The sequence below is a fragment of the Aotus nancymaae genome, unplaced genomic scaffold, assembly GCF_030222135.1.
Source record: "Aotus nancymaae isolate 86718 unplaced genomic scaffold, 86718_ANA_hifiasm-v0.15.2.pri h1tg000059l, whole genome shotgun sequence".
Taxonomy (NCBI): Eukaryota; Metazoa; Chordata; class Mammalia; order Primates; family Aotidae; genus Aotus; species Aotus nancymaae.
Genome location: NW_026988473.1, coordinates 45840850 through 45867254, shown reverse-complemented (window position 1 = coordinate 45867254; position 26405 = coordinate 45840850). Strand labels below are relative to the sequence as shown.

Below are 26405 nucleotides of genomic sequence, written 5' to 3'. Positions count from 1 at the left end.
ATTCTTTAAAAGAAGCATGCCATTCCAATCAAAGCCTTGGTAAAATAACCTATTTATCCAATTGTGTCCTGTAACAAAAGAAAACAGATTCTTACTGCACTTATGCAATTAACTATACTGCCATAAATTGAGAATATTCACAAATAGTTTCCAAATTCTGGGGAAATCAGGTGGAGAAGAACAAATATGATCCAAATTTTGTTCATAGGAGTATATTTTACTCACTTGTGAAAAGTTGCAAATAGCTCTAAAGAAATAAGTCCTCTTGACTCTGAAAACAAAAGGTTTAGCAATGTTTAACACATTAAGTCTCCATGAGAGTCCTAGAAGTTGGGTTTTTTCCTCTATTTCAATAGCACAATTTTTAAAGTTATCTGAGACCTGCACTTAGAGTTCTATATCTAATTATAAACTGCCTTTTAAAAAGGACCAAACCAAGACAAAATGTCTGTGGATGACAAAAGTCTATAGCCACTATTAAAGCTACAATTGACTAAGAATTTTGGTTACTTCTGTAGCATACAACAATTTTACATAACAATTATAATTAATAATGTACACTAAATTATATCAACATTATAGAAGTTTCCTATAATTTTGGAACACACACGAATAACATTTATACAAATAAAATCCAAAGTAAACCAAATACCATTCACTCTTCTATTTAAAGATTTTTGTCTGTTCTGATATCACAATCTCCAGCGTTATTAATCAGAATCCTGCATTTAAGAGCACCTGTTGAATTTTATAGCTGATTATAAAGCCATCTTTTAAAAAGGACCAAAACAAGACAACAAGTGTCTATGAATGACAAAAACATTTTAGGGCAGCCACAGTTAAAGACACAATTGACAAGGAAATATGTTACTTCCATGGCACACAGTCTATTACCATAATAATTATTACTGATAACATATTATTACTGATTCCCAGGCCTTATCTATAATCTAATGCTCCAAAGTAGGTAAATCAGTTTTCAAAAGTCAGAGAAACAGTTTGACCTTAAAGCATTTAGCAAATCTGGTATCTAACCTTAATTTAGACCAAATGTCTGCATTTTCAAGACATTTTATTTTACCAATAATCTTTAAAACTGTCTTTATTGCTAATATTTCCAAAAGATTACTAAAGTCACATGAACAAAAAGGCATTAAAATTTCTATTTTTTTCTGACAAAATATTTGATTTAAGTGCTTATTTTTCTAAGCCAATTAATCAGAGCTTTTTTTTTTTTTTTTTTTTTTTTTTTGAGACAGAGTCTGTTACCCAGGCTGGAGTGCAGTGGCGCAATCTTGGCTCACTGCAACCTCTGCCTCCCAGAGCTCTTTTATATGTAAACATACAACACATATAAACACAGATAGACAGAAGATTCAACACTTGTAAGATTTTTCATTTACCAGTTTCTTAATTGGATTACTGGCTTCAGGATGGAGCCCTTGAAGGAACAGGGCCAGGAAAGCATGCATTTATTTCTAGGGACAAATAAGCAACAAATAAGCAGCTGAAGGCAAAGACAGATCCCCAAAATTAAGGGTGCCATTTTATACTGGATCCTGGATCCCCAAAAGGAGGAAAATACTATGAGAGAAGACAGAGCACTACCTCCACCCTGTATTTCATTGCAAGGCAACTCAAAGCCTATCAGCCCACTTTGTAATCGGCCCATTTCTCATGCGAATCTCATCTCCCAGTTCGGGGTAGGGATGTTTCCTTATCTTACAGGTGGCAAGAGCATGCTTCTCTGATCCAAGCGTGCAAAGAGTCAAGTATCCCTCCCTAACTACTATTAGTCATCCCTTAAAGTATGTTTCCTACCTAGTTATCATAATGCAAAGTATTTTCTGATACTCCCAAAACTCAAAACCATCAGATAATACAATACAGTGTGAACAAAGCCTTTGATTTTGAGAGAGATTTATCTGCTTTTAATTCCTTGGGTTTCATAAGGAAAACAGAGGGTTTTTCCCCAAAATGGGGTCTGTGGCACCTCCTCTGTTTTCCCAATGAGTCCCAGGCTACCAGAAGTTATTTTAGGGCCTCTAATATGTGCATTAAGAGTGGCAAGACAAAAAAATGGAGAAAAACAATTCAGTCGACTAAGAAGAAAAAACTTTTTTCCAGAAAAGCAAGTTCCAAGAAGAGAAAAACATAAAGACTTTTTAAATATATCTGTAGCTTGTTTCTCCATTTTTAATTAAGCTGACTTTTTAATCACAGTGCTCTTTAAAAAAGAGATCCTTTCAAATCTCTTATTCCCTGACTTTAGCCATGCCAAGTAGCCAGTATTTCTAGCTTCTAAACTTTTACCAAAGGTAATCTCCCGGGTGCTTCAAAGACTTGGTAAGCAATTTCTTTTGTACAGGAATTAGAATCTCCACAAGGTAGTTCAGAGAAAGGAAAATCCAAGAGAGGAAATCAGAAGCTATCTATGAAGGAAAAAAACCTCAATAAATGGTAAAGTTACACAAATAACAAACCAGAAAGGAATCATTCCAGAAGCCAGCAATCAAACTGAGGCCACCACTGTCAAAGATAGAGCCTTAGCTACTGAGCTATACAGCATTGAGCAGTTTCTGTTTCTTTTCCCAGAAAGAGCCTAGAGAAGCCAATTTCAAACTTGCAAGGCTTGTAACTGCTCAAGGAAAATTTTTAGGACTAACTATGACATGAACCCCAAAATTCCTGTTTCCTGGATGGTGGAAACCAAAACAAAGTATCCCCACATGGTCCCTAAGTTAAGCTCTTAAGGACACAAAACAAGGTAGAGAAATTTCATACAGTATTGGTTTCAGGGACCTGTAACCAAGCTGGCTTGAAAAGCAGGCTTATAGGGGTCCTAAACCCACATTCTATACTGTGATAGCCCTCTCTCCATTACAGAACACAGAAAGACAAATTCTTAGCACAAAGTACACTAGATTTGCTATAGCTTAAGACTAGTCTCACCAATCCTTTTTTCTATTAATCAAATCCTTACAGAGGAGACCAATAGTTCACTGTTTTACCCAAACAGAGAAAGAGAGAGAGAAAGAGACCAGAAACTTGGATGGTAAGAATTTCTTACCCTTTTTGCTGGCATACCAGGTTTCTGGGTTCCCTTTCTCTGCAGCTTCCAGAAGAACCAAGTGGCTTCTGGGAACCCTGCTCACTTGTGCCATAGCTGGGGGATTCAAGCCATTTTGCAAGAGAAAATTACCCTTTACTGTTTTACAGAACCATAGGCAAGATTCTTAATTTGCAAGATGTTGCCCAGTGGCCTGCATGGGGAACCAAATTAACATTTTCCATCCCAGCAAAACACACAAAACAAAACAGACATTAGTCACCTCTTTCAGCACCCACTATCAGCCTGGTAAAGCTCAAACTTTTTCCTGTTGGTCCCTGTTATCTTTGATCCACTCCAGGTGGGGATGAATGACCTCCAAATGGTAATTCACAATGGGGTCTCTGGGAAAGGCAAAGAGCAGATAGTCACCCTGAGACAGGCCTGTTGAGCCTTCTTTAGGGCTCATCAAATGTGACCAGACAAGGAGGATTCTCTGAGTTAAGCCTGCTGGACTTCCATCAGCAACCCCTCTGAGATCCCTTCCACATAGATAAACACACGCAAAGACAAGACTGACAGAAGGCCTTCCAGACCAGATCCTAACCAAGAACTCCAAGAGTATCCCTTCCAAACTATCCTCCTATTCTCCATCTGAGAAATGTCCTCGAAATCTTTCTGATTGAGAAGTCTCCCAAACCAGGACTCTTCCTGCTAGTTAGAAAGAGCCAACTGAGACCCCCCCCGAGAGCCGAACAGACAGCCCACAATGAGGCTACAAACACCCCACCATAGGGCTACAGAACCAGTCAGGAGAGGGAAGGAGGCACTGGCAGCGATACCAGTCCAGACACCCTGCAATGGGGCTACAGACAGACACCCTGTGATAGGGCTACAGTTAAGGAACGTCTCCCCAGTACTATTTCTTTATTGCAACTAAATCCATGCACATTGGATAGGCAGTACCCCACCAGTAGAGGGAGTACCAGAGTAAGCCCCCATTCCAAGAGAACTAACGGCCACTTGAGCTGGCTTCTGGATCCATTCCTGAAGGGGGTGCCACCGAACCATGAGCAGGTAGCCACAAGGGCAATTCCAGATGAGCCCCCAGATTTGTAACCACCTGAGGGGTTCACCTTGCCCGCTGCCTAGACAGAGCCAATTATTCAAGACAGGGGAATTGCAACAGAGAAAGCGTAATTCATACAGAGCCAGCTGTGCAGGAGACCAGAGTTTTATTATTGCTCAAATCAGTCTCCCCGATCATTTGGGGAGCAGAGTTTTTAATGATAACTTGGTGGGTGGGGGAAGCCAGTGAGCCAGGAGTGCTGACTGTCAGAGATTAAATCAGAGAGAGTCAGAGCTGTCTTCTTGTGCTGAGTCAGTTCCTGGGTGGGGGCCACAAGATCAGAAGAGCCAGTTTATTGATCTAAGTGGAGCCAGCTGATCCATCAAGTATAGGATCTGCAAAATATCTCCAGCACTGATCTTAGGAGCAGTTTAGAGAGGGTCAGAATCTTGTAGCCTCTAGCTGCATGACTCCTAAACCATAATTTCTAATCTTGTGGCTAATGTTAGTCCTACAAAGGCAATCTAGTCCCCAGGCAAGAAAAAGGTCTGCTTTGGGAAAGGGCTATTATCGTCTTTGTTTAAACAATAGACTATAAGCTAAGTTTCTCCCAAAGTTAGTTCAGCCTACACCCAGAAATGAACAAGGACAGCTTGGAGGTTAGAAGTAAGATAGAGTCAATTAAGTTAGATCTGTCTAATTAAGTTTCACTGACTCAGTCATAATTTTGCAAAGGCAGTTTCCCTTGCACAGGTAAGTGTAAGGTTTAAATGAAGCAAGCGAGGTTCAAATGAGGCAACTGAGGCCAGTTATTGAGATAAAGAAATTTAATTGGCTCCTGGGTGAGGTTCTGTGGTCCCACAGGAGGTGCCGGAGAAGTCTCACTTGACTCCTCTTGGCCGTGGGGTTTTATAGGGAGTGGGGGCGTTTTGATTGGTTGTGGGGAAGCAGGACATGGGCAGGGGCAAGCTGCCATTGGCAGGTAGGCGGGATTTCCAGTGAGTGGGCCACCCAGGGGGATTGGGACCTGGACGGGGCAAAATGCTATTGGGCAGGTTCCGGCGGGGCTTCTTTTAAATTTTGGCGGGGTTTTTCAATGGTTGGCTAGGTGCTGAGTGCAGAGGCCAGTGCTGAGTACAGATTTGCGTGCTGAGTGCAGAAGTGGGCGTGGAGTGGTGATGTGGTTTCTGGGGCGGAGCCGGAGGCGGGGGGGGGGGTGTCCGAGCTCCTGGCGAGGCGACTGGCCTTACAGTAAGAATTCCAAAAGTATTTCAGAGATTGAAGAACTTATTTCTTATTCCCGTTCAAGGTACTTGTCACATGAAGTTTATCAAGTCCAAGATTCTCTGATTCTCTTGACTTGACTCTCATAAAACACTTGTGCACATGTACACACACACACACACACACACACACACTCTTTGCTCTCAAGTAACTGCGAAGAGTCATTTGCTCTCACAGATTATTGTATTCTACACACAGTTATTCAATTTAATGAATGTTTAGAAGTCACAAACAACACAGAATTCTACACAAACTTGGTCTCAGTTTTCAACCAGTGCCTACCCCCACTCACCAGATGGGAAAACAAAAGAAATCAGCCTGCCTTTTTTTATCCCTTGGGCTAAATTGTTACATACTCTGCAAGGAAATGAGAATAGATGTTTCTGAGACTAAACCATCATATACAAGCAGTTGGTAATAAATACGATAAATGCCTAAATAAATTATGGCTAGAGCTGGTAATTTTTCACCGTCAGATGGTTCCTGTAAAAAGCACTGAAGTGTCAATCTACATGAAGCCCCCAGCCCCGTTTCAAGTTATCTGTTAATTACACTTCCTTCATTTATCCAGTGCCTCTGCTATTGTAGTAAGTGTCTGATTCATTTTATCTCATTGCTCAATAGATTTTAATTGCAGCTGCTGCAGCAGACACCTTGAGATAACGTTTCCTATTGAGACCATGGCAGCCTCTTAGACTGGCCCAATGATGATTAATTTCAATGACTTGAATCACTGAGAAAGAGGGAAGCCACTTCCATTTTAATTACATCTACAAGAGTGCAGCACTTTTGTACCAGTTCATTGTCTTTAAACAAAAGAATACCGGAAAGGAAAACAAAATTCAGGGTGTGGTGGTCTCTATTCCCACTGATCTCCTTTTTTCAGTTCATTGCACCACGACTCAGTCAGCTCTGTATTGGGAAATATTGGCAAGCCATTGGGATTTGCACACAGATTGGAAAGCATAAAGAAAGCATCGTTCAGTTTATTTTTGTTTATCTTACTTGAGCAATTAAAATCCATTGAGTGAGTTAAGCTATGACACAGCATTTCGCCATCATTGCAGATGTTCCACATAAAAGGGTCAAGAATAATTAACTCTGACATGCGTATGTATTTATTTATTGTCCTAAGGAGACAGAGACAAAGTCCTTCCTGTGATTTTCAAGAACACTCCATACTCATTCATGCCCTTGGATGCTGGCACATGCTATTCCCTTTTCTCCCCCATCCATTTGGATAAAATCTTCCAGCAAAGGCCAGTTCAATTGCCATTTCCTCTGTCCTGCTTGAAGTAGGGGTGTACTGAAGATGGGGGTTGAAAGATCAGAGGCCTTGGATAAGACATATCTGACTGGGACTGCCAGTGTTGTGTGACCTTAGGCAAGTTACTTAGGCTCTCTGAGCCACAGTTTGCTCATCTAAATGAAGGAGAATTAATACTCTCCTATGTTATTGTTGTCATGTGGATTAAATGAGATACTTTATAGAAAGCACCCAGATTGATGCCTAGTCATAAAAGGAGTGTAATAGGTATAAGTCTGCTTTCCTCTTCTGCACTTCCAGCAGTAGCACTTTTTTTAAAAAAAATCTCCTTTATGATGCCAATTGATCGGCAAGCCAGAAAACAGGAATTCAGACTCTGTCCTTTCTCCTTCTCCTCCCTTAAGTAAAAAAGTATTGAAATGTATTTGTCTCTACTTCCTATTTCATATTCATTGTCTTCTCTTCATCCTCACTGCTAACAACCTTGATTCACACATGGTTTCTTCATCCCTTACCTGAATTAATGCAGAAGACTCTTTACAGATCTGCACACCTCCCATCTGACCCCTCCATTGCATCTTCCATGAGGCTCTCACAGTGATCTTCCCTGCCCCTCCCTATTGGTGACCAACCATCCCAGTTTGTCCAGGACAGCAGGGGTTCCCAGGATGTGGGACTTTTCAGTTTTAAAATCAGGACATTCCCAGGCAAACCAAGATGAGTTAGTCACCCTACATCCCTTATTTAAAATCTCTCAACGGTTTCTCAAAGATTCCAAGATAAACTTAAATTTGTCAGTGTAATACACAAAACCCTTTGTAATCTAGCCCTTCCTCTCTACCTTCATCTTCATCATGCCTCCCTATTTCCTGTGCAAACACACACACCCTTTGCTTTGGCAATACTGGGCTCCTAAAACTTCCTCCATGTATATTTCATGCTCTTTCTTGACTCCTTCTTTGTCTTTGCCCTTGCAGTTCCTTCTGCTTGCAATGCCCATTCCCCTACTCCTTTCATTGGGCTAGCTCCTTCAGATCCTGAACCATTACCTCCACTAAGAAGTCTTCTCTGAGAGAAGCTTCTTCTGACGTAGAAGCTCCTCTACTGTGACTCCTATAGCACCCTGTTTTTACCTCTGACCTGACATCTATTATGCTTCACTGTGATTATGATTTGTCTGCCTTAATATATGGAACAGTTGCTGAGGACAGGGACTATGTCTTCTTTAAGTCAAGGAGGTAACACAGGGTACACACTCATTATTGGATGGTTGAACAAATGAGTTGTATAAATTTGCCTTCTCATCTCCACTATTAAGTGACCTACTCAAAGGCAGAAAATACACGTCTTGATTTTCTTTGATCTCTGGATTTTCACCCCCAGCACCTGGTCCACAGCAGGGCTTAATTAAATGTTTTGAATGTATGAATGAATGAATACATCTTTCTTTAGATATGAGCCTAGCTTTCCTGGTGAAATAAACTTCCCTTCAATTTGTTCATCACCCCCTTCCCCAGCTGGCTGTGTGCCTTAGACAAGGAACTAGTTGTCAGAACTAAACATGGCTCCACACTGTCCCTCAAGTAGCCATCAGTCTGAAGACACCGGGATCAGAACCTCTCCTACAGGCATGAACTCCAGAAGGAAAAAGATTCCTGTCCAAAGGCTGATTTCAGGCATATCTAAGAAAACTTTCAACTAAATTCTTTACGCAATTGAATATAAAGGCCACTAGCACATGGGGAGGAAAGCTACACCAGATGGCTTTCCCACTACAAAGAGATGAAATATATGTCATTTCTACATCTGTAGTGCTTTAGTCTTTTAGGAGCTCGGCATTAAACAGCTGGGAGCCCTTTCTGACAGTGTAGATTCCACTGCTGATGGCAGGAAGTCAGTGGCAGGCAGCGTCCATCCAATTTCTCCAACTAAACTTTGCAGCCAACCACCTTTAACTTTCTCCCCTACAAAAGTTTTATGACAGGTAGAAAGCCTAGCAATGAATAAGACCTCAAGGGGTTTGGCAGGATGGAGAAAATGAGGAAGTTTGGAATAACAGTGATTGTTCCTGGGAATAAAATGTAAAGTGGAAAAAGGTCCAAGGCATTGCGGTCACACAGACCAGGGATCAAAGCCTCATTCTTCCATGTAGAAGCCACCTGACCCCAGTTCACTGGGCCTGGGCCTCAGTTTTCTAATCTCTACAGGGAGAAGAGTGACAAGACCTAGTTGGCACAGAGTATGTTCAGTACATTTTAGCTCTCTTCCCCTCTCTTGACTTCTATTGTATTTGCTAAAATGACACTTCTGGTCTGACAATGAATTTTTTTTTCTTTTCCTCATTTGTGGGTTTTTTTAAATAATGATAACTCATAAAAATTGTTTTAAATAAAATCAAATTTAGATATGCATTTTTAAATTACTTACATTTGAATAGAAGGACAAGGCTGTGCTGAACAGCATAAAATTAGAATCCTCAAGAGGTGCCTGAGAAATGTGATGGCTCTATCCATGAGCCAACCATGACAGCTAAAAAAAAAATTGGTGACTTGTAATTTGCTTTGGGTCTCCAGAAAGTGCTGGAAACACTATATTCTATATTCTGCTTTGAGTCTCACATTTGCTCTCCTGTGTCTCCCAAATGGAGAGGGTCTCTAACACTCTTAAGCTCCCTGATACCTGTCCCTGGGACTACCGGTTTCCATACACTATTGTTTCTGATATTCATTCACCTCCAAGTCCACTAATCTTTTAAAACCACATTTGAATAGGCATGTGTGAGAGAGGCTAACACACCTGTAAGCCAGAATCCCATGGGGCGCTGTAGAAGACATCCCAGTAAGGCTAAATGAGCAAGGGTTTCAAAATCAGAGGCCTAAATTCTAACCTTGGCCACTTCATCTCTGTACAAGAACAACGCTTTATATCTGTGAGCCATTATGTAAAATCTACAAATACCTGTCACTCGGTCCAGTTTCCGATCCAGTGAGAAGCCCCTTTCATCACATTCCTAGCAGACAGTCACCCTGTCTCTGCTTCAGTTCCTCTAGTGACAGGGACCTCGTTTTTCTGAACTGCCATATAAGTTAGTGCAATTTGGGTGTTAGACAAAAGCACCAATCTGAAGAGACAAACGGGAGCTGAAATCCAGTCCCCATTCTGCTTGTAAAGCTTGTTGCCTAAAAGGGATGCCTTTTTCTAATTTGACGGTCCATAAAAGGCTCCTTTTTCTAACTTTCACAAAGGCATCATATAGACTAGCAGTGACCCTGCCAGGTCAGCACACTCCAGTGCTCACTGATAAATAGAAGGAACTTCAACCTCTGCCATGAAGGATGTTGTTTCAGATGCCAAGTGGACAGCTAGACTGTGTCCTTTGACTGCTTTTAGCGAGGGCCATGACCCCAAATGAGCCCAGGTGTTGAGAGACCAGCAATTAGTCGGCATCCAAGCTATTGTCTCTGCAAGAGAACAATATAACAAAATAAATAAGGACCTGCAGCAGCACACCGTGCTTGATCATTTATCAAATTGCAAAATCTTATCCATGACTGTGAAATGGCTTTATGGTTAGGAAAATGTACTAATAATGTTATTAGGCAGCAATTAAACTTAAATTCCTTTTAACTGTATTTGATGTCATTCTTTTTCTGGGCCCATTAGAGTAACATTAAGGTGTTTGTGCAGATAGCTCAGTCATTTCAAATTACTTTCCTGTCTAATGTGGGAGCCTTTAATAGCATACTCTTAGGTTGAATTCAATTTTGGAGACACCAGGCATGCTAATTAGATCGTCTCAGTGTTCCTTGCAGAAGCAGCCAAAGAAGAGCTATTTTTCCCCCTCTTACAACTTTCTGTGCAAGTAGAAGTATAGACCCTTTACTACACAAAATCTCACTTGAACCATGAATATTGCTAGCAGACACAACGTCTGGTTAATTTGCCACCATTGTTGAATGTTTTTAAGATCTCATTAGAGCTGGTAAGTTTTCTCCCCTGTTTTTCTGAGCATCATAGCTAGTGTTTGTTCTGTGTCAGCCCTGTAATATTAGAGTTGGAAGAGAGGGAGAAATGAATGAACGTTTATTAGGCACCTACCATCTGCCAAGTTCTGGGTGAGATGTTTAATGCCTACAAGAGCCCTGTGAGCTGCAGGTTATTATCTCCATTTACAGATGGGGAAACTTTGACTCAGAGAGGGTAAGTAAAGTGCTCAAGGTAACACAGCTGGCAAGTTATGGAGTTGGGACTTAAACAGATCTGACTCCAAAGCATATGGTCTTCCCATTCTCTTAGCTCTTCCACTTACTGGTTTGGAAACTTGGAAAGTCACTTTAACATCCTGATCATAAAGATCACATCTATAAAATAGAGATGATAATAATATTCACTCCCTCACGGTTCATTGTATTTATCAAATATAGTAATAAATGTAAATGGCCCTTGTAGAAAATGAAATGTTGTACATATGTGATAGGTAATTTTTCCTGGTGTTGCCACGTAAGTTCTTGGGTGACCCTGCCTTCCCCAGGGGTGTAACCACATATTCATGCCACAAGAAGGATGGAGAGAATACCAGTTAAACCTTACACTTGGGACTCTGAGGGAAAAGAAGACAACATGGTGAGAAGTTGTTCATGGTGCCAAAGGTGACTTGATGGACTTGCAACTCTTGAGGCACCTTAGTTTCCCCATCTGTAAATAGAAGGCATGCAGGCTGATATGTGGGTCAGATGGAATAGCATTATGTCAAGCATCCAGCCCACGGCCCAGAACTCAAACATTCAACCAAACAATTTCATCATCATTTCAACCAGCCTTAGTCCCTGACAGCCTTCCACCTATGTAATCTCTGCTCACCAACAGATTCCCTTTTCTAAGGCTCTTTGTCCATTGATCTATTAACATGAATTCTTTCTTCAAATAGTCATTGCACTTGGCATCGATCTACTAACTTACAGCTATTATAATCATGATTGCAATTACCGTTTGGTTTCCTGCAATGCTATCATCATTTTCTCTTTCTTACCATGATAAATCTTACTAATAACTCCTGCCTCAGATCCTTTGTGGAATGAGGCAAGAGATTAATTTATTAATTGATGGATTAATGACTCATAGCAGTTACAATCATCATTAATTGCTATTACCTCTGAAGCATCAAATGGTTCAGGGGGATAAGAGTGAGGCTAAATGGAATGTTTCTTCCTCTCAGAAGTCCAGCCTGGTAGAGAAGGTGAGAGCTGTCACCAGCCAGGCAGAAAAAGTAAATGTCACCTTGTGAGTATGAGTGTATTAAAACTGTCATGGCACAAACCACAGCTATTCCAACCCATTCCTTTGTCTTCCCTGGCTCTGACTTGGCTCTCCCCATAACTACTGTGATTCTTTCAACATTAGACATCCAGCTCTGGGCTGCTGGCCCTTCCAGCATCCCAAGGTCATTCTGCACCCTGGAATTCTTGAGAACCAGCCAGGCAAGATAAGAAAATAGTAGGCCTATTTGCCCCTCCAGCCTCTGGGATCCCTGCAAGCTCCGGTGATTCCAGCCAACAGCTACAACCTTGTCACCCTGTCTTTGAGATATCACTCATCCTTGGGCACTCAGATTCCATGGAACACATCAAATAACAGAGCTCAAAATCAGCAGAAGGGTACACCATGAAGAACACAAACTTTTCATCGCCCACTCTGCCCCACCTCCATTCATACCCAGCTCTCCTGTGTGAGAAAGGTAACCCTTCAAGAGACACATGAATCTCTTGTGCAGCCCTCTTAGTCATGCAGCATTTCTGCTTACATACAAGAGTAATGCCAACGCAACACACATGATTTTGCCGAATTATTCCCATCAAGGAAACATAGTATTATACATTCTGCTTATCACAGGGTCTACCTGTAACAATTCCCCACCATCAGCAAAGCCAATCATTTTCCCTTAAGTATTATAGCTATTGTTATTGCTACTGGCTGTAGAGTTTAGTTGCAGGTCTGCCTATAGCATATCCCCTATCCTTTACCATCCAAGATCTATGTGGATAAACTGTTTTTCCTCTATTTACTGTCAACTTTGAGTGTCTGTGCTCCCTCCCGGCCCCCAGCCCTTTCTCCTAAAGGCCTTTCTCATATAGACTTGACCTCTCTCATAACCCACCTATAGAAACTTGCAACCGTTTTCCTAAAAAAAACAATGGAAACAGACCAGAGCCTTGGTTCAGTGAAAATGTTAGTTAAACCTGAGTCTACATGGTAAAATGAATTATATATGTAATTTACCAAACAGATAAAATGTATACACAGCTACCCCAAATAGCATACAGGCATCACTGCAGAGTAAAGTTGAGTTAATGATTAATCCCTCCAAAACGGGGCATTAGGAAAGCCTTGGCCTAGGCCAGTTGAATGGATTTTTCTTAGGTTTCTCCAGATTCCCTCTGTAGTTTCTTCTGATCGACCTCCAGACCCAGGATGAGCAGCACCCCTTCTCATCAGACTGGCCACTTCCTTATATCAGAACTGATCAGAACATTGCAAAGAGTTATTTTTTATGTCAGTCTAACTGATCTGGCATAGTGGGAGGAAGACTGGGGAACCTTTCAATGCCAAACTTTGCATTTAATATCACCATCAGTAAAGATTATCGAACTGAGGAGTACATCCTAGAAATAACAATATGCATCTCCCTGAGTTGTCTGAGGATCAAATGAAATATATGCAAAATGAATTTGAAACCCATATAAGCCTAATGTTTGTTATTATTTCTTTCTGAAGTTCTTCCCTATTAGTGATTCCTGGCTTGTCTTTGGACCCTCTTTCAGAAAAGCAAGCCAGATACATGTGACAAGTTAAAAAGGCAGAGAAGATATTTTTATCTGCTCAAGCCAACAACAGTAAATGCATCCAAGACAGTATGTGATTAATTGCCAAGTGAATTGTGAAAAGAATAATTGCCAGGAGAGTATGAACAAGGGAGGGCTCAGCTCTAACCAGTGGGGAAGGAAAGAAGGAGGATCAGGAGATGCTGTATAGAAGAACAGAGATTTTGTCTTTGGTCTTGTGGGCCAGATAGGATTTGGATTGGCAGGGAGAGGACAATCCAGGAAGATAAGTTATGTATGGTTGGGTGGACATGCTAGGGATTGGAGTATTCAGGGAGTTGGGAGTCGGGGAGATGCATTTTATGTAGTGGGAAATTGTGAACGATACATTTCTCTGACTCTGTACCTTAAACCAAGCCCTACATACCTGTGTCACCCACTCCAACCAGCCTCTCCAATCCTGGCTGTCCCATTTATCCAACACTCACTCCTGTTTTTGCTGTACCCACCTTTGCCATCCTGGCTCATCTTCACACCTAATTGTGACTACATTTCCCATTTATATCCTTCTGTAGGCCCTGCGAACTTGATTGTGATTTTTTACCTCAGAGGTTTCTTTCTCAATTCCCACTCAAGCCTACAGAAGTAAAGCTAACACTAAGCCAGAGCTTCATGTGAGATCTTGAAATCTTCTGCCTTCTTAAAGTAATCCTGTGAAGTGGTATTTCTCTTACCCTCATTTTGCAGTAGAGGAAACTGCGGCTTGCGATGTTAAGTGTGAAGGCTGTGTATTATTAGTCCACTTTGCATTGCTATAAAGGAATACTTGAGACTGGGTAATTTATAAAGAAGAGAGATTTGTTTGGCTTCTGGCTTTAGCAGCTGTACAAGTCTGGTGAGGTCTCAGGAAGCTTTTACTCATGGCAGAAGGCAAGGGGGAGCAAGCATGTCACAAGATGAGAGAGGCAGCAAGAGAGATGCCAGGCTCCTTTAAACAACCAGCTGTCCTATGAACTAATAAGGTGAGACTTCACTCATTACCTCAGGGAAGGCACCAAGCCATTTAATGAGGGATCCACCCCCATGACCCAAACACCTCTCACTAGCCCCACCTCCAACTTTGAGGGTCACATTTCAACATGAGATTTGGAGGGGACAAATATCCAAACCATATCAGGCCGAGATTTGAACGTCAACTTATCTGACCCCATAGCCTGATGCCCACCACTGACTAGTGGATGGCACAGTCTCTTATTGCCTTGGCCCACCATGTTGGTTTTTTCCTTGTTGGTACCCTTGGATAGGATATTTTTCTGCAGGCAACCTTTGGAACTTAGACTCTACCTCATACTGCCATTCTGCTGCAAATCCTTGAGTACCCGGGACGTGTCATAGGAAGGAACTCTCAGTGCAGCAATTAGTTTAGGGTCCTAAAAAACTTTCTTTCTTTTTTTTTTTTTTTTTTTGAGACAGAGAAGCTCAATCTGTTGCCTGAGCTGAACTGCAGTGGGATGATCTTGGCTTACTGCAACTGCCACCTGCCAGGGGCTTCAAGCGATTCTCCTGCCTCAGCCTCCCAAATAGCTGAGATTATAGGCATGTGCCACCACACCCAGTGAATTTTTGTATTTTAGTAGAGGTGGGATTTCAGCATGTTGGCCACGCTGGTCTCAAACTCCTGACCTCAGGTGACCCACCCACCTCAGTCTCCCAAAGTGCTGGGATTACAGGCATGAGCCACTGCACCCGGCCCCTAAAAGACTTTCAACACCAACATTTATATTTGATTCTATTGACAGTGCAAGCCAGTGAAGGTTTTAAGATGATTATAAACGTGAGGATAACATGATAAAATGCCGTATTTTCAGAAGATAAATGCTGGACGCAGTCCAGGACTGTTCTGCCTCTTCCCTCCTATACAATGAAGTGGCAGGAAGACACAATTTGCAGCCTATTTTGTGGTTTAAGGTAAGGTAAAAAGAGTCTGAATTAGGTAGTGGTAGTAGAAATGGACAGAATATGATAATAAGTAATTGACTCATTTTACTCTGTAATAAATGTATTTCTTCTGAAAATAAACTTTCTTATCAACAGCATCATCTGGAAGGAATAAGCTCATAGCTTTGTAACTCTCGGGGACCCAGGATGTATCTCAGGTGTATCATTGTTCCTTGGTTCATTTCTTGAAACTTTCGGCGGCAGCATAATGTGGAGGGAAGCTTAGTGGGTTGAAGTCAGGCCTGAGTTCTAGCAGTGACTCTGCCACTCAACTAACCCTGTGACCTTGGGAAAGTCCTTACTCTCTCTGAGCCTGTTTCCTCATCTGTAAAATGGGGCTAATAATGTCTGTCACACAGGGTTGTTGTGAGGCTTAAATACAACAAAAGACAGAAAAGCTATGATTAGCACAGAGTAAGTGTCAGTTTTTATACTATCATTTCTTAGCCAAACATCTCATTAAAAGCCTTGAGTAATCACTCTTAAAATTTTGTTTGAAAGAAAAGTGATTGGGTTTAACCAACCTTTTCGAAAGAAATTTGGCTTTCTAACTGCTTTCCACTGTGTATTAAGATGCATTAAAAAATGTTCATATCCTTTGACCCAGTTGTTCCACTTCCCAGAACCTGTTCTTAGGAAATTGTCCTCAATACAGAAAGAGTGGAATGCACAAAGAGCTTCAATGCACAGATGGCTACAATAGTGAAAAATCAGAAGCAACCTGAATGTCCAGAAGTCGATGTTTGCAGAGTCTCACTGTAGTCTGCTGATACTTTAAACATGCTTTAAATCAGTATAAAATACACAGCTCAAAACAGTATGAAAATGGGCAAAGTAAATCAAGGATCAAACATACTCTTTCTTCAGCTCATCACTCCCACCTCTGATGTCCAACACCACTCTTTTGCAGGGCTTCCCTGTGTGGTCCGTATACCAACAATTCTCTTTTTCTGCCATCTGGGTACTACCAGAGCTCATTTGCACAGCGTTAAGCTTTCCACCCAGCTGCCTCAGCTCCCTGGGAGGCAAATCTTAGCTCTTTACCCTGCAGACACAGAGGTCCTCTCTCCAAGACTGGCAGTCTTTTGGCATAGCCATCTCTCTGTCTCCCAAGGCTGCCTTACTCTGGTTCCACCCCATATCCCTATTAACTTCCCACTTCCAGCTTCTTTCCTAGTGATCTCCAACACCATTAGCTGTGTCCTTCTAAGTTAGAGAAAGTATTTTCTCAAGTATCCAAAATTTGTTCATCTACATAAACTTAAGGAAGAAGGAAAAAAGATGGACTTTGATGTTAAAGTTTATTTAGAAGCCTGTTTACACTTAGTCTCCAAGTCTTTGAGTCTTGACTACTTTGTGGAATCCCTCAAGAGAAGACTGAAATGTTATTAAACTACATCATTTCGAAGCTGGCATCCATGAAGTTAGAAACACAGACTAGCTAGTCAAAAATAAAAATGAAAATCAAGTCATGTGGTGCTACCTGCATTTTGTAAGCTGGCACTTCCTGTTTTGGTAACCCCTAGGATAAAGAGCATTTGATTTCTCTTGAGTTTGTATAATTATGTGCATTTTGCAATTTCTTAGCTTTGGCAGGCACTGGGTATCATTTGGCTTCAGCACTTTCAGCTCTAAGGACAATTTCACAATTTGGCTTTTCCTGTCAGCTCCAACATCTGGACCCAGAGGAGACTAGGTCCACCATGTGGTGAAACCCTATGTGAACTTCTACAGCAAAGCAAGAATAAGCTGTACAGGGGCAGGTCCTTCCCTCCCTCCAGGAGCCTGAGAGGAGGCCTTTTACAATGGCTGCCAGGTTATGGCCTTTTTTTTTTTTCTTTTGAGACAGAGTCTCTCTCTGTCACCATTGCTGGAATGCAGTGGTGCAATCTCAGCTCACTGCAACCTCTGCCTCCCGGGTTCAAGCGATTCTCCTGCCTCAGCCTCCTGAGTAGCTGAGTTTACAGGCACACACCACCACACCCGGCTAGTTTTTGTATTTTGAGTAGAGACGGGGTTTCATCCTGTTGACCAGGATAGTCTTGATCTCCTGACCTCATGATCCACCTGCCTCGGCCTCCCGAAGTGCTGGGATTACAGGCGTGAGCCACCATGCTCGGCCGGCCATTTTTAAAAAGCAAATAAACTGATCATTTTTTAAAATGTTGCTTTACTGGTTAAACAATAATCAATCAGTATTTCAAATCAATATTTACTTAGCACCTACTGCATGCCATGAGTTCCACACTGTGTGCTGGAATACAGAGGCAGCTCCTGCTAATCCATCCTGCCTCTTTTTCTATCTTCCTTCTTCTTTCTTCCTTCCTTCTTTCCTTCCTTCTTTCCTGCCTTCCTTCTTCAGTTCCTTTCTTCCATCCTTCTTCCTTCCTCCTTCCTTCCTTGTTTCTTTCTTTCCTTAGATACCATTTAAATAATGCTGAAAACAAAAAGAAAAAAGCACTTACAATCCCATCACTTGGTATATAAAGAATAAAAAGAGCATTGTTGTGAAGTTTTATTTAGAAGTCCATTTAAACTTAGACCTCAAGTCTTTGAGCCTTGAATACTTTGTAAAGTCCCTCAAAAGAAGACTGAAATGTTATTAAACCACATCATTTAAAAAATACATTGCTCATCCTCCCCTCCCTGGGTCCTCTGCTGCCTCTGGTGGCCTGGGGCGGGGAACCCGATGCCTGCTCCAACTGGCCCTGAAGGCGATGGAACCTGGACCAGTGAGAACCAGACTCTGCCTGGAAGTGGTCATAGGTTATGTTGTATACAAAGGATAGTGCCTTCACAGTTTAAACTTTCCCCTTAATTTATAACCTTGTGCTGAGCTTTCTGCCTCTACCACAGATCTTCCAGTCCCACCTCCTCTCAAGTAGAACTTCTTAAGTGTAGAGTTGTTTCCTTTTTCCTTTCCCACACACTTACAACAGGCGGGCACATTTTGTTCTTCCTGAACGTTCAGGACCCACACACACTGTGAAATAACAAGTGAAAGAGAGGAGACAGCAAGGACTCTGTGACTTCCTGGCTCTAGAAAATTGCTTTCAGAGTAAGTTCGCATGCAGTTCACTCTTGCACACAGTCCTCGGCACAGATCCCAAATCAAAGCAAAAACTCATCGAGAGAATTTTCATTTAAAACTTAAGAAAACAGCCTGTGTGTATTTTTAGAACAGCCCAGAAAAGAATACATCTGTGACTTAAAACAGCTGGAAAGCTACTTTCTGCCGAAATTATGCTTATTATGAAAGCTGTAATGGTCAGACAAGAGACATTCAAAATCCGAGCAGTCCTGTGTTTTCATATATTCAACTTTCAAATAATCTTTACTTTCATACATTAAACATTGACCCCTCTACACTGCCTTTCAAACACCAAATGCCAACCAGCCATGAAGTATGTACAGCAGCGTTTGTATAATTACTTGAGGATTTTATTGCATTTTGCCCTTATCAGTTTAATAGAAAGAGTAGTAAGCCAAAAGAACAACAGTAATCAGAAGTATGGGTCTTATAAACTCATAATATACTTGAAAAAATCAAGGAAATTATGAGGCATCCTGAAAACAGAAGAGCATTAGCCCTGGATACTCATTGGGTTACACCAGTCAACTATGTGTTTAATTCTGAAGAAAAACAACAAAATTTTAAAATATGTGTGAAATGTTAAAAACATTGGTAACAAATTATGGCTAAAAGATGAGGTATCATTAGGGAGTTACATACTTTAGGATTACTAAAAGTGAAGTCTTCTCCTACTCGGGACCCTGCTAGGGCATGTCTCTCTTATTCACTGTTATGTCCTCAGTGCCTTGCACATAATAGATGCTTCATAAATATTTATTGAATAAATGAATCATGTAAGTCACTTGTAGCTTCAACATTTTAAAGACTTTATTGCGCATCAAAGTAGAGATATAGTTGCCTGTCTCTATAGAAAGAGAATTAGAAAAGAAGAGATTTCTGAGGCTGCCCTGTCAATGTGCCTAGAGGTGGATCAATCTGTTATAGGGGTACAAAACGTGAATTTAAGCAGAAAGGGCGACAGTGAGCTGTTTGTCAGACTGTTGTCCAAATACCCTCCCTCGCGGTACACCCTCCTTTAAGCACACATACACCTGACTGAAATCAGGCAAAAAACAGACCTGGTGAGGCCATGTGTCCCCAGGACAAAGACAGGGCTTAGGAGTGAGGTGACCCCCATTATAAGATGCAACGTCTAGAGAGAGGGGGGACAGGAACCCACCTCTCTCGTGCCCAGGGAAAACATCAAATTCAAGCCCAACATAGTTCAAACCTAGGAATAAAATGAAAATGTGCAGCCAAGGTAAAGAACCAAACCAGAGATGCTGGTGAGTGAAGAGCATTCAAATGGACATTTCTAGAGGAATTCTCAAGGTAGAGTGCAGGCATCCAAACTGGTGTTTCCCATCAACTTGCTGTGTGCATTTGAAGAAACCAGAGCAGAATGCATGCAGCTCCTATGCAAAAGACAAATACACAAAAAAGAAAGTCTAAACTCATGCACCAGCAGAGCAAGTCTCTGGTATGTTTGCTCCAAAATATAAATGATGAAGCCAAATACTGGACACAGTTGAGATCAGACACTGGAGAAGTGTCTCAATGGTGCCAAGGCCACGAGCATGGAGGAAAAGCAGTGTCAGCAGCAAGTGTGGTGAGAAACAGGGTAAGAGCAGGATGGTCCTGAGATTCCAAGATCAGAACCAGGAAGTGATGACAGGAAGGCCTGGGAGATGATCAGAACAGTTCTGCCTCCATAGAAGACTCACTCCCACTTCCATAGTAGCCTCACTCCCATTGCCACACCATCCCAATATTACAGGTACTCCATGCTGAACTTCATCACTGACAGCTTGTGAAGATGTATAAGGCCCAGGAGGAGTTGTGGTGAACGTATGCACACATATATAAAACTATCATCCTGCTCAAAGGTTTTTGAGGATGGTGAGCTCTGCTTGTCACAGAGATAATAGGGGTGGTCATTGGTTTCACTTTATGTGACAATAAAGCTCATTTTAAGTGAATTCACATTCAATATCACTTTGTGAGATGCTTAAGAGGAGAGTCTTCTTTAGTATCTGGCCTTCTGAGGCTCTGCCTTCTCCCTGGCCCTCCTCAAACAAGCGGAGCTGAGACTCTGCCTTTGAAGCTCAGGTATTGCCTGGAATTCCCAAGTGCTTCCTGGGGAATCCAGTAAGCTTACACATGACTCTGAGAGACAGTCTATACTCTCTCATCTGACATCCAGGAGGGCCCATGGCAGGGCCACACCGTGAAAGCTTGCCCATCACACAGCCCTCACAGGGGATTCCTACAGAGCCTTTTGACAGCAGTGACCACTCATGGCTTTCAGGGTATGCTGCTTCCCTGAGGAGCTCACCAAGGGCTGTGATACTCTCGGAAGTGCCCCTAAAAGGCAGCAGTTTACAGAAGGACCCCTGGTGAAGCTGAGCTGCTGCATAGCTTGCCCAAGGAACATCTTTTAGAAACATCTTCAGATCCACTGGGACTGCAGAGGCTCCTCCCTGTGCCCAGCACAGGCCAGTGGTTCTAGCCCTTTTGGTTCAGGATAAAACTTCACCCTTCCTCAGTTTTTGTCTTTCCAGTCATCCCTTACTGGTGAGGCAGAATACGCCTATTAAATCTTCCCATTGGTTTGCGAGAGTCAATATCTAGGGTATTTGGCAAAAGTTCTAGATTCGTTTTCCTCTGAGTCTTTACAAAGCATATTCCTGTGGGCATGGAATTGAGTAATCTGCCATTCCTCTGTTTCCTTCAGCTCCCTAAGCAGTAAATGTGAACTAAACTTCATTAGCAACTCCAACTTGAATGGCAAATGCCAGCTACTGGGTCAGCTCAAAGCTCAAGGATAAATTTCAGGGGTGAAAGGGAATCTAGACCTACTTCACACACACACACACACACACACACACACAGACACATACACACACAAAGGGCCTGCAAGGCTGGTACAATTAAAGTGTGTGTTTACTCACTCATCTGTTTCATTACAAGGAACCAATCACAAAGACATTTATTTTGTCTTCTTTCCTGCTCTGGTAAGCTAATTACAAAGTAATTAAATTAGCTACAGAATAAATTAGTTGTTATCAAACTGCAAGTAAAGGGATTCTTCTAAAAATTATTTAGGGTAAAACACTGGCTTGCACAATTATTCCAGGTTAGGAAATATTTTTAAAATTTATTTTATTAATGTGTTTATTATTGTAGGAGGAAATCCTAAATTTAAAAGTAATCCTAAAGTAAATATTTATTCTACCTTTAATGAATGACAAAGAAAGGAAAGCATGGGTAAATTCTTGAAAATACTAGAGAGGGTGGTCTACGTGAAATGTTGACATGATAATCTTTGTTGGCTGAGATCACTGAAATATTGAAATGTCCTTAGTGGTGAGCAAGTGGGGTAGAATGGTGCTTGCTCTACATAATATTTGATTTAGTACCCTTACTACATGTAATTACTAAGTAGCCAGAAAGAATGCCTTTTTCAAAAGTACATACTCTGCCCTCTTAAAAATCTCAAAAATAGCATCATTTGTTTTCAGGTTCTAAATTACACTTCTATTAAATGTCATGTGGAGTTCAGAAAATGGCTGCCTCTGATCAATCAGGTTTGCAAAGACCTTCATGAAGTCATATCTGTTTGATCATAAATAAGCTCAAAGATACCTTGCAATAAAAGTGTCAGGCTTTCAGCTCTTTGGCAAAGTCAAAGTTATTTATACATTGAAGGGGTGTGGGATATGAATGGCAAAGACAAAAATGACTGGAAAAGGCCTGGAACCAAAGGACAAAAGCTGGAATTATTAAACACAATATAACACAATGCCACAGTCAAAAACACTGTAATATCATGGATTTCTTACAGTGCAGGTCAGATTATGCCTATGAGCGTGATACTTTACACTTGAGGGTGAAATGTCACGTCCTACACTTGGGCCTAAAAGCAACAGCACAATTACAAGATCAAAGAATAGTATTGGGAATAAAAATAGTTTGCAGATTTTAGTGGGCAGTGAACTCAGAGTTCATGGCATGCAGAGGCTGCAGAAAGGCCAATGTGAGTGTGGACAGCCCTAGAAGACATAATCTGGAAGTAGAGTTCTTAACATTTATTTCAGTTTTCCACATTAGCAACATTGTCATGATTAGCTAGGTACATATAACTTTGCAACCATCCTTAATGAATACCTAAGAATAATCCTAAAAGTAAAATTTCTGGGTCTGAGGGTGTATACATTCTTAGTGCTTTTGATAAATACTACCATGCACCTCTAGGAAAATGTTTCTAATAAGAGCATTTGAAAGTTTGTGTTTCCCCAGATATCCACCACTGGCCTCATCGTTTTCTCTAGGACTAAATTTTAAAGTGGAGTCTTTAAAGTAGAAGGGAATCTGAATTCCATCACTTTCATTTATAGGAGAAAAAAATTGAAGCCCACAAAGTATAGTCAGTGTGTTCTCTGAGCTAATACCAGAGCTTCTCAGGGGGAGAGAAGGTGAGGGTGGCTGTAGCTCCCTGCTCCCGGCCTTAGGCCTGATATAGAACAGGTACATGGAAATGTCTAGTATAGGCAAATCTATAGAAACAGAAAGTAGATTAGTAGTTGCCTAGGCTTGTGAAAGGGAGGAAAGATGGGGAGTGACAGTTAACAGGTATGGGTTTTTTTGGTGGGGGCATTGAAATGTTCTAAATCAATTGTGATGCTTATATAACACTGTGATGATACTAAACGTTACTGAATTATACACTTTAAATAGGTAAGTTATATGTTATATAAAATATACCCCAATAAAGCTGCTATTTTAAAAAGAAGAAAATGTGTTCAGTAGACATTTGTAGAAGGACAGAAGAGAGGGAGGAAAAGAGATCAAACATCCTTGTTAATTGATTTTCAATCAGTGGTCTTTTCACTTTCTCACTTTCACTGAAGTAGAGCATGTCTAAAATTCTCCCCAGCACCAGTGTTGGGTTTCCCCTGGGTGTTTCTCTGTTGTTTCAGGGATGTGGAGTTTTTTTTTCAGTAAACACTAATCTGCCTCTTCCAGAACTTTTGAGTAGAGAATATTTAAAATCTGAGCTTCATTCAGGCCAGGTGTGGTGGCTAACACCTATAATCTCAGCACTTTGGGAGGTCGAGGCAAGTGGATCACTTGAGGTCAAGAGTTCAAGACCAGACTGGCTGACATAGCAAAACCTCATCTCTACTAAAAATACAAAAATTAGCCAGGTATGGTGGTGCGTGCCTTTAGTCCCAGCTACTGGGGAGGCTGAGGCAGGGGAATCTCTTGAACCCAGGAGGCAGAGGCTACAGTGAACAGAGGTGGGACCGCTGCACTCCAGCCTGGGTGATAGAGCAAGGCTCGGTCAAATAAATAAATAATATAATATAATATAATCTGAGCTTCAGCCTTTTATACTTTCCTGAGAATCTAGCTCAGGGCTGCTCACAAAGTAGGCACTTGATAAATGCTTGTTTACTGAAATATTGGTGAACTGTATGTACATTATATATTAAGTAATAAGGCAGTAATATAGTATTATTTTCTAATATCGATGCCTAATTTCTCCGGCTGTCGGCTCAAGCTCTGCCACTTCAGTTGGCAGTTCACACTCTGGTATTTCAGACATTCGATCTCCCCCTGACATTTCATTGTGCATAGTGAATTGCCATGGGCCCCACTTTGCCCTCAGTGCTGGAAAGCACAGGACTAAATTTAGGGCTGGAACGTATTGACTGCAGCACGTGGGGGGCAAATTCAGAATCCATGAAGCTTAAACTTTATTCACTTTGGAAGGAGGAAACATCCTCTTTTTAAAATACATGCAAAATTATAAATGCTAAGTACAACACCTTGGAAGGGGCCTGACCAATGAAGCTTCCTGATAAGTCTGCCTGCGGTTTTGTTCATTTCTCTGCTCCTTTTAACTGGATTTAATTTTGTTTTTATGTTTAAAAGTCCATTGTTAGTAGCGATTTAGCATCATAAGCTTCCTAATTTTTCTTAAAAATAGAGTGCGTTCAAGTAATTGTGTAATTAACTTCCCATACCATCTTGAGGATAACTAGAATGACGGGCATCCCATCTTGAGTGGAGGTTGGGCTCTCAAATCAGTGCCTAATGTGAACATCACACATAATCCTAATTGTCTTTAAATTCCCTTAGATTGCCTGTTAAGTACAGTGGTTTTATGTGTCTGACCTTGTCAGTAGTTCTTAGACACACTCAGGTTTGAAAATCACTAAGCCAGACCAAAGGAAGGAAAATCCAAATGCAGGTGTCTGGAGCTAAGAACGTCTTTGCCTTTGCTGCTCTCAAATCTCTAGCTTGAACAAAGGTAGATGCTCACCTAAGATGCACACTCCATCCTGTTTTGATACTGAACCCCTATAAACTTAATAAATGTTAACAGCTTGGTTTGTTGCTATGGAATTTGAAAAGATGACACATTTGGAAGCTGATAGACTGGGACTTGGGACAAGAGTGCTCTGTGAATGTCTCTTGGATTTAAATCTAAGTCTCATTTGATCAGGTCTCCATACACACTGCTCTGGTAAAGATGGTATACTCCAAGCTGGTGTTTCTGGTTGTGGCCTCACTACACAAACATCACACTCACTCAGGGCACGGGCCCTGGGTTCAGCACCTTTTTCAGGGCAAATAAAGGATTCCTTTTACCTGAGGGAGTATTCTCAAGTCTTCCAGTTGAAAACATTTCTTCATGACAGCTACACGATCTAACTTTGTATAAACAAAAGTTCTTTGAAATAAACTTAGTAATTTGCTGGCTACATTTGCTTTTTTACTTCTTTGTGAAGCTTAAGCTTAGAAAATATGCTACTATTTGTATTTTTTTTAAACTGACTCAAGTAAGGCAATAAGTGAGGTTTCCAAAAGATGACTAGAAATAAATCTAGCTAAAATTGGTCTCAGGACTTGAGTGAGTTTTGTTCCTACCTTTATACTTATCTCACTGACATCAGTAATAGGTTTTCCTACTATCTACTACTTTGAAGGAAAAAAAGAGAGTCCCTTTGGTACAGAGTTACTAAGAACCTAAATATCAGCCCTGATTGCTGGGCATGTGGGATTCAGAAATCAATAAATGGTGCACATCCTTGACCTGAAGGGCATATATGTCTGAAGATACTTGGTCCCCTTAGCTACTTTCTTAAAGAGATGTATAGGCTAGCTTTTAATATACCTTTGAGGGAAGTAGAATAACTGTATTCCTCCAATATCTTCATAGTTACATTGCTTTATACAAAAACTCTCTTCATAATAGCACCAACATCTACCAGTGTGTTCAATCCAAACACCGTGAGTCCCAGACCACTCCTTTCCTTCACCCTCACAACAGTTGACCACCAAGAGACAGTAGCTCTAAGTCCCAAGGTGTCTCTTGACTTCATCTCTCCCTCTTACCCCTCCATCTCTTTCCTGGTTCAGGCCTCATTCCTCTTGCTTTGACTATCACCACTTCCTAAACTTCTCTCTCTGTCTCCCATTTCTACTTCCTGCCTCTTCCCAATCCCCCTGCCCCATCCAGCCCATATTCCATACTATAGCTAGAAAGAGTTTTCTAAACACAAAGCTGACAATGATACCCTCCTGCTTAAATTTCTCCGTGCTTCCCCATTACTCTCGGCTGTGGTCCTCCACCTTTTTTTCCTGCTAATGTGCATGCTCATATGTATGTGCTTTAGGAGGTTCATTCTCTCCTGCATGGTTCTCAGCATGCCAGCAATAATCTTGCCCCATCACTCTGGAGGGTACAAGCCCTCAGTGGGGAACCCCTGCCTTAAAGTATAAAACTCAAATTCTTTGGCCTTGCCCACAAGGTTCTTTCTGATCTGGACTTTTCACAT

General features: G+C 41.3%; 1 protein-coding gene across 3 annotated transcripts in view; it reads left to right on the top strand.

The window, feature by feature from the left end:
• The window catches only part of SPON1 (spondin 1), a 290944-nt gene that overhangs the window by 203508 nt on the left and 61031 nt on the right, over nt 1–26405 (top strand). The window lies entirely within an intron of this gene.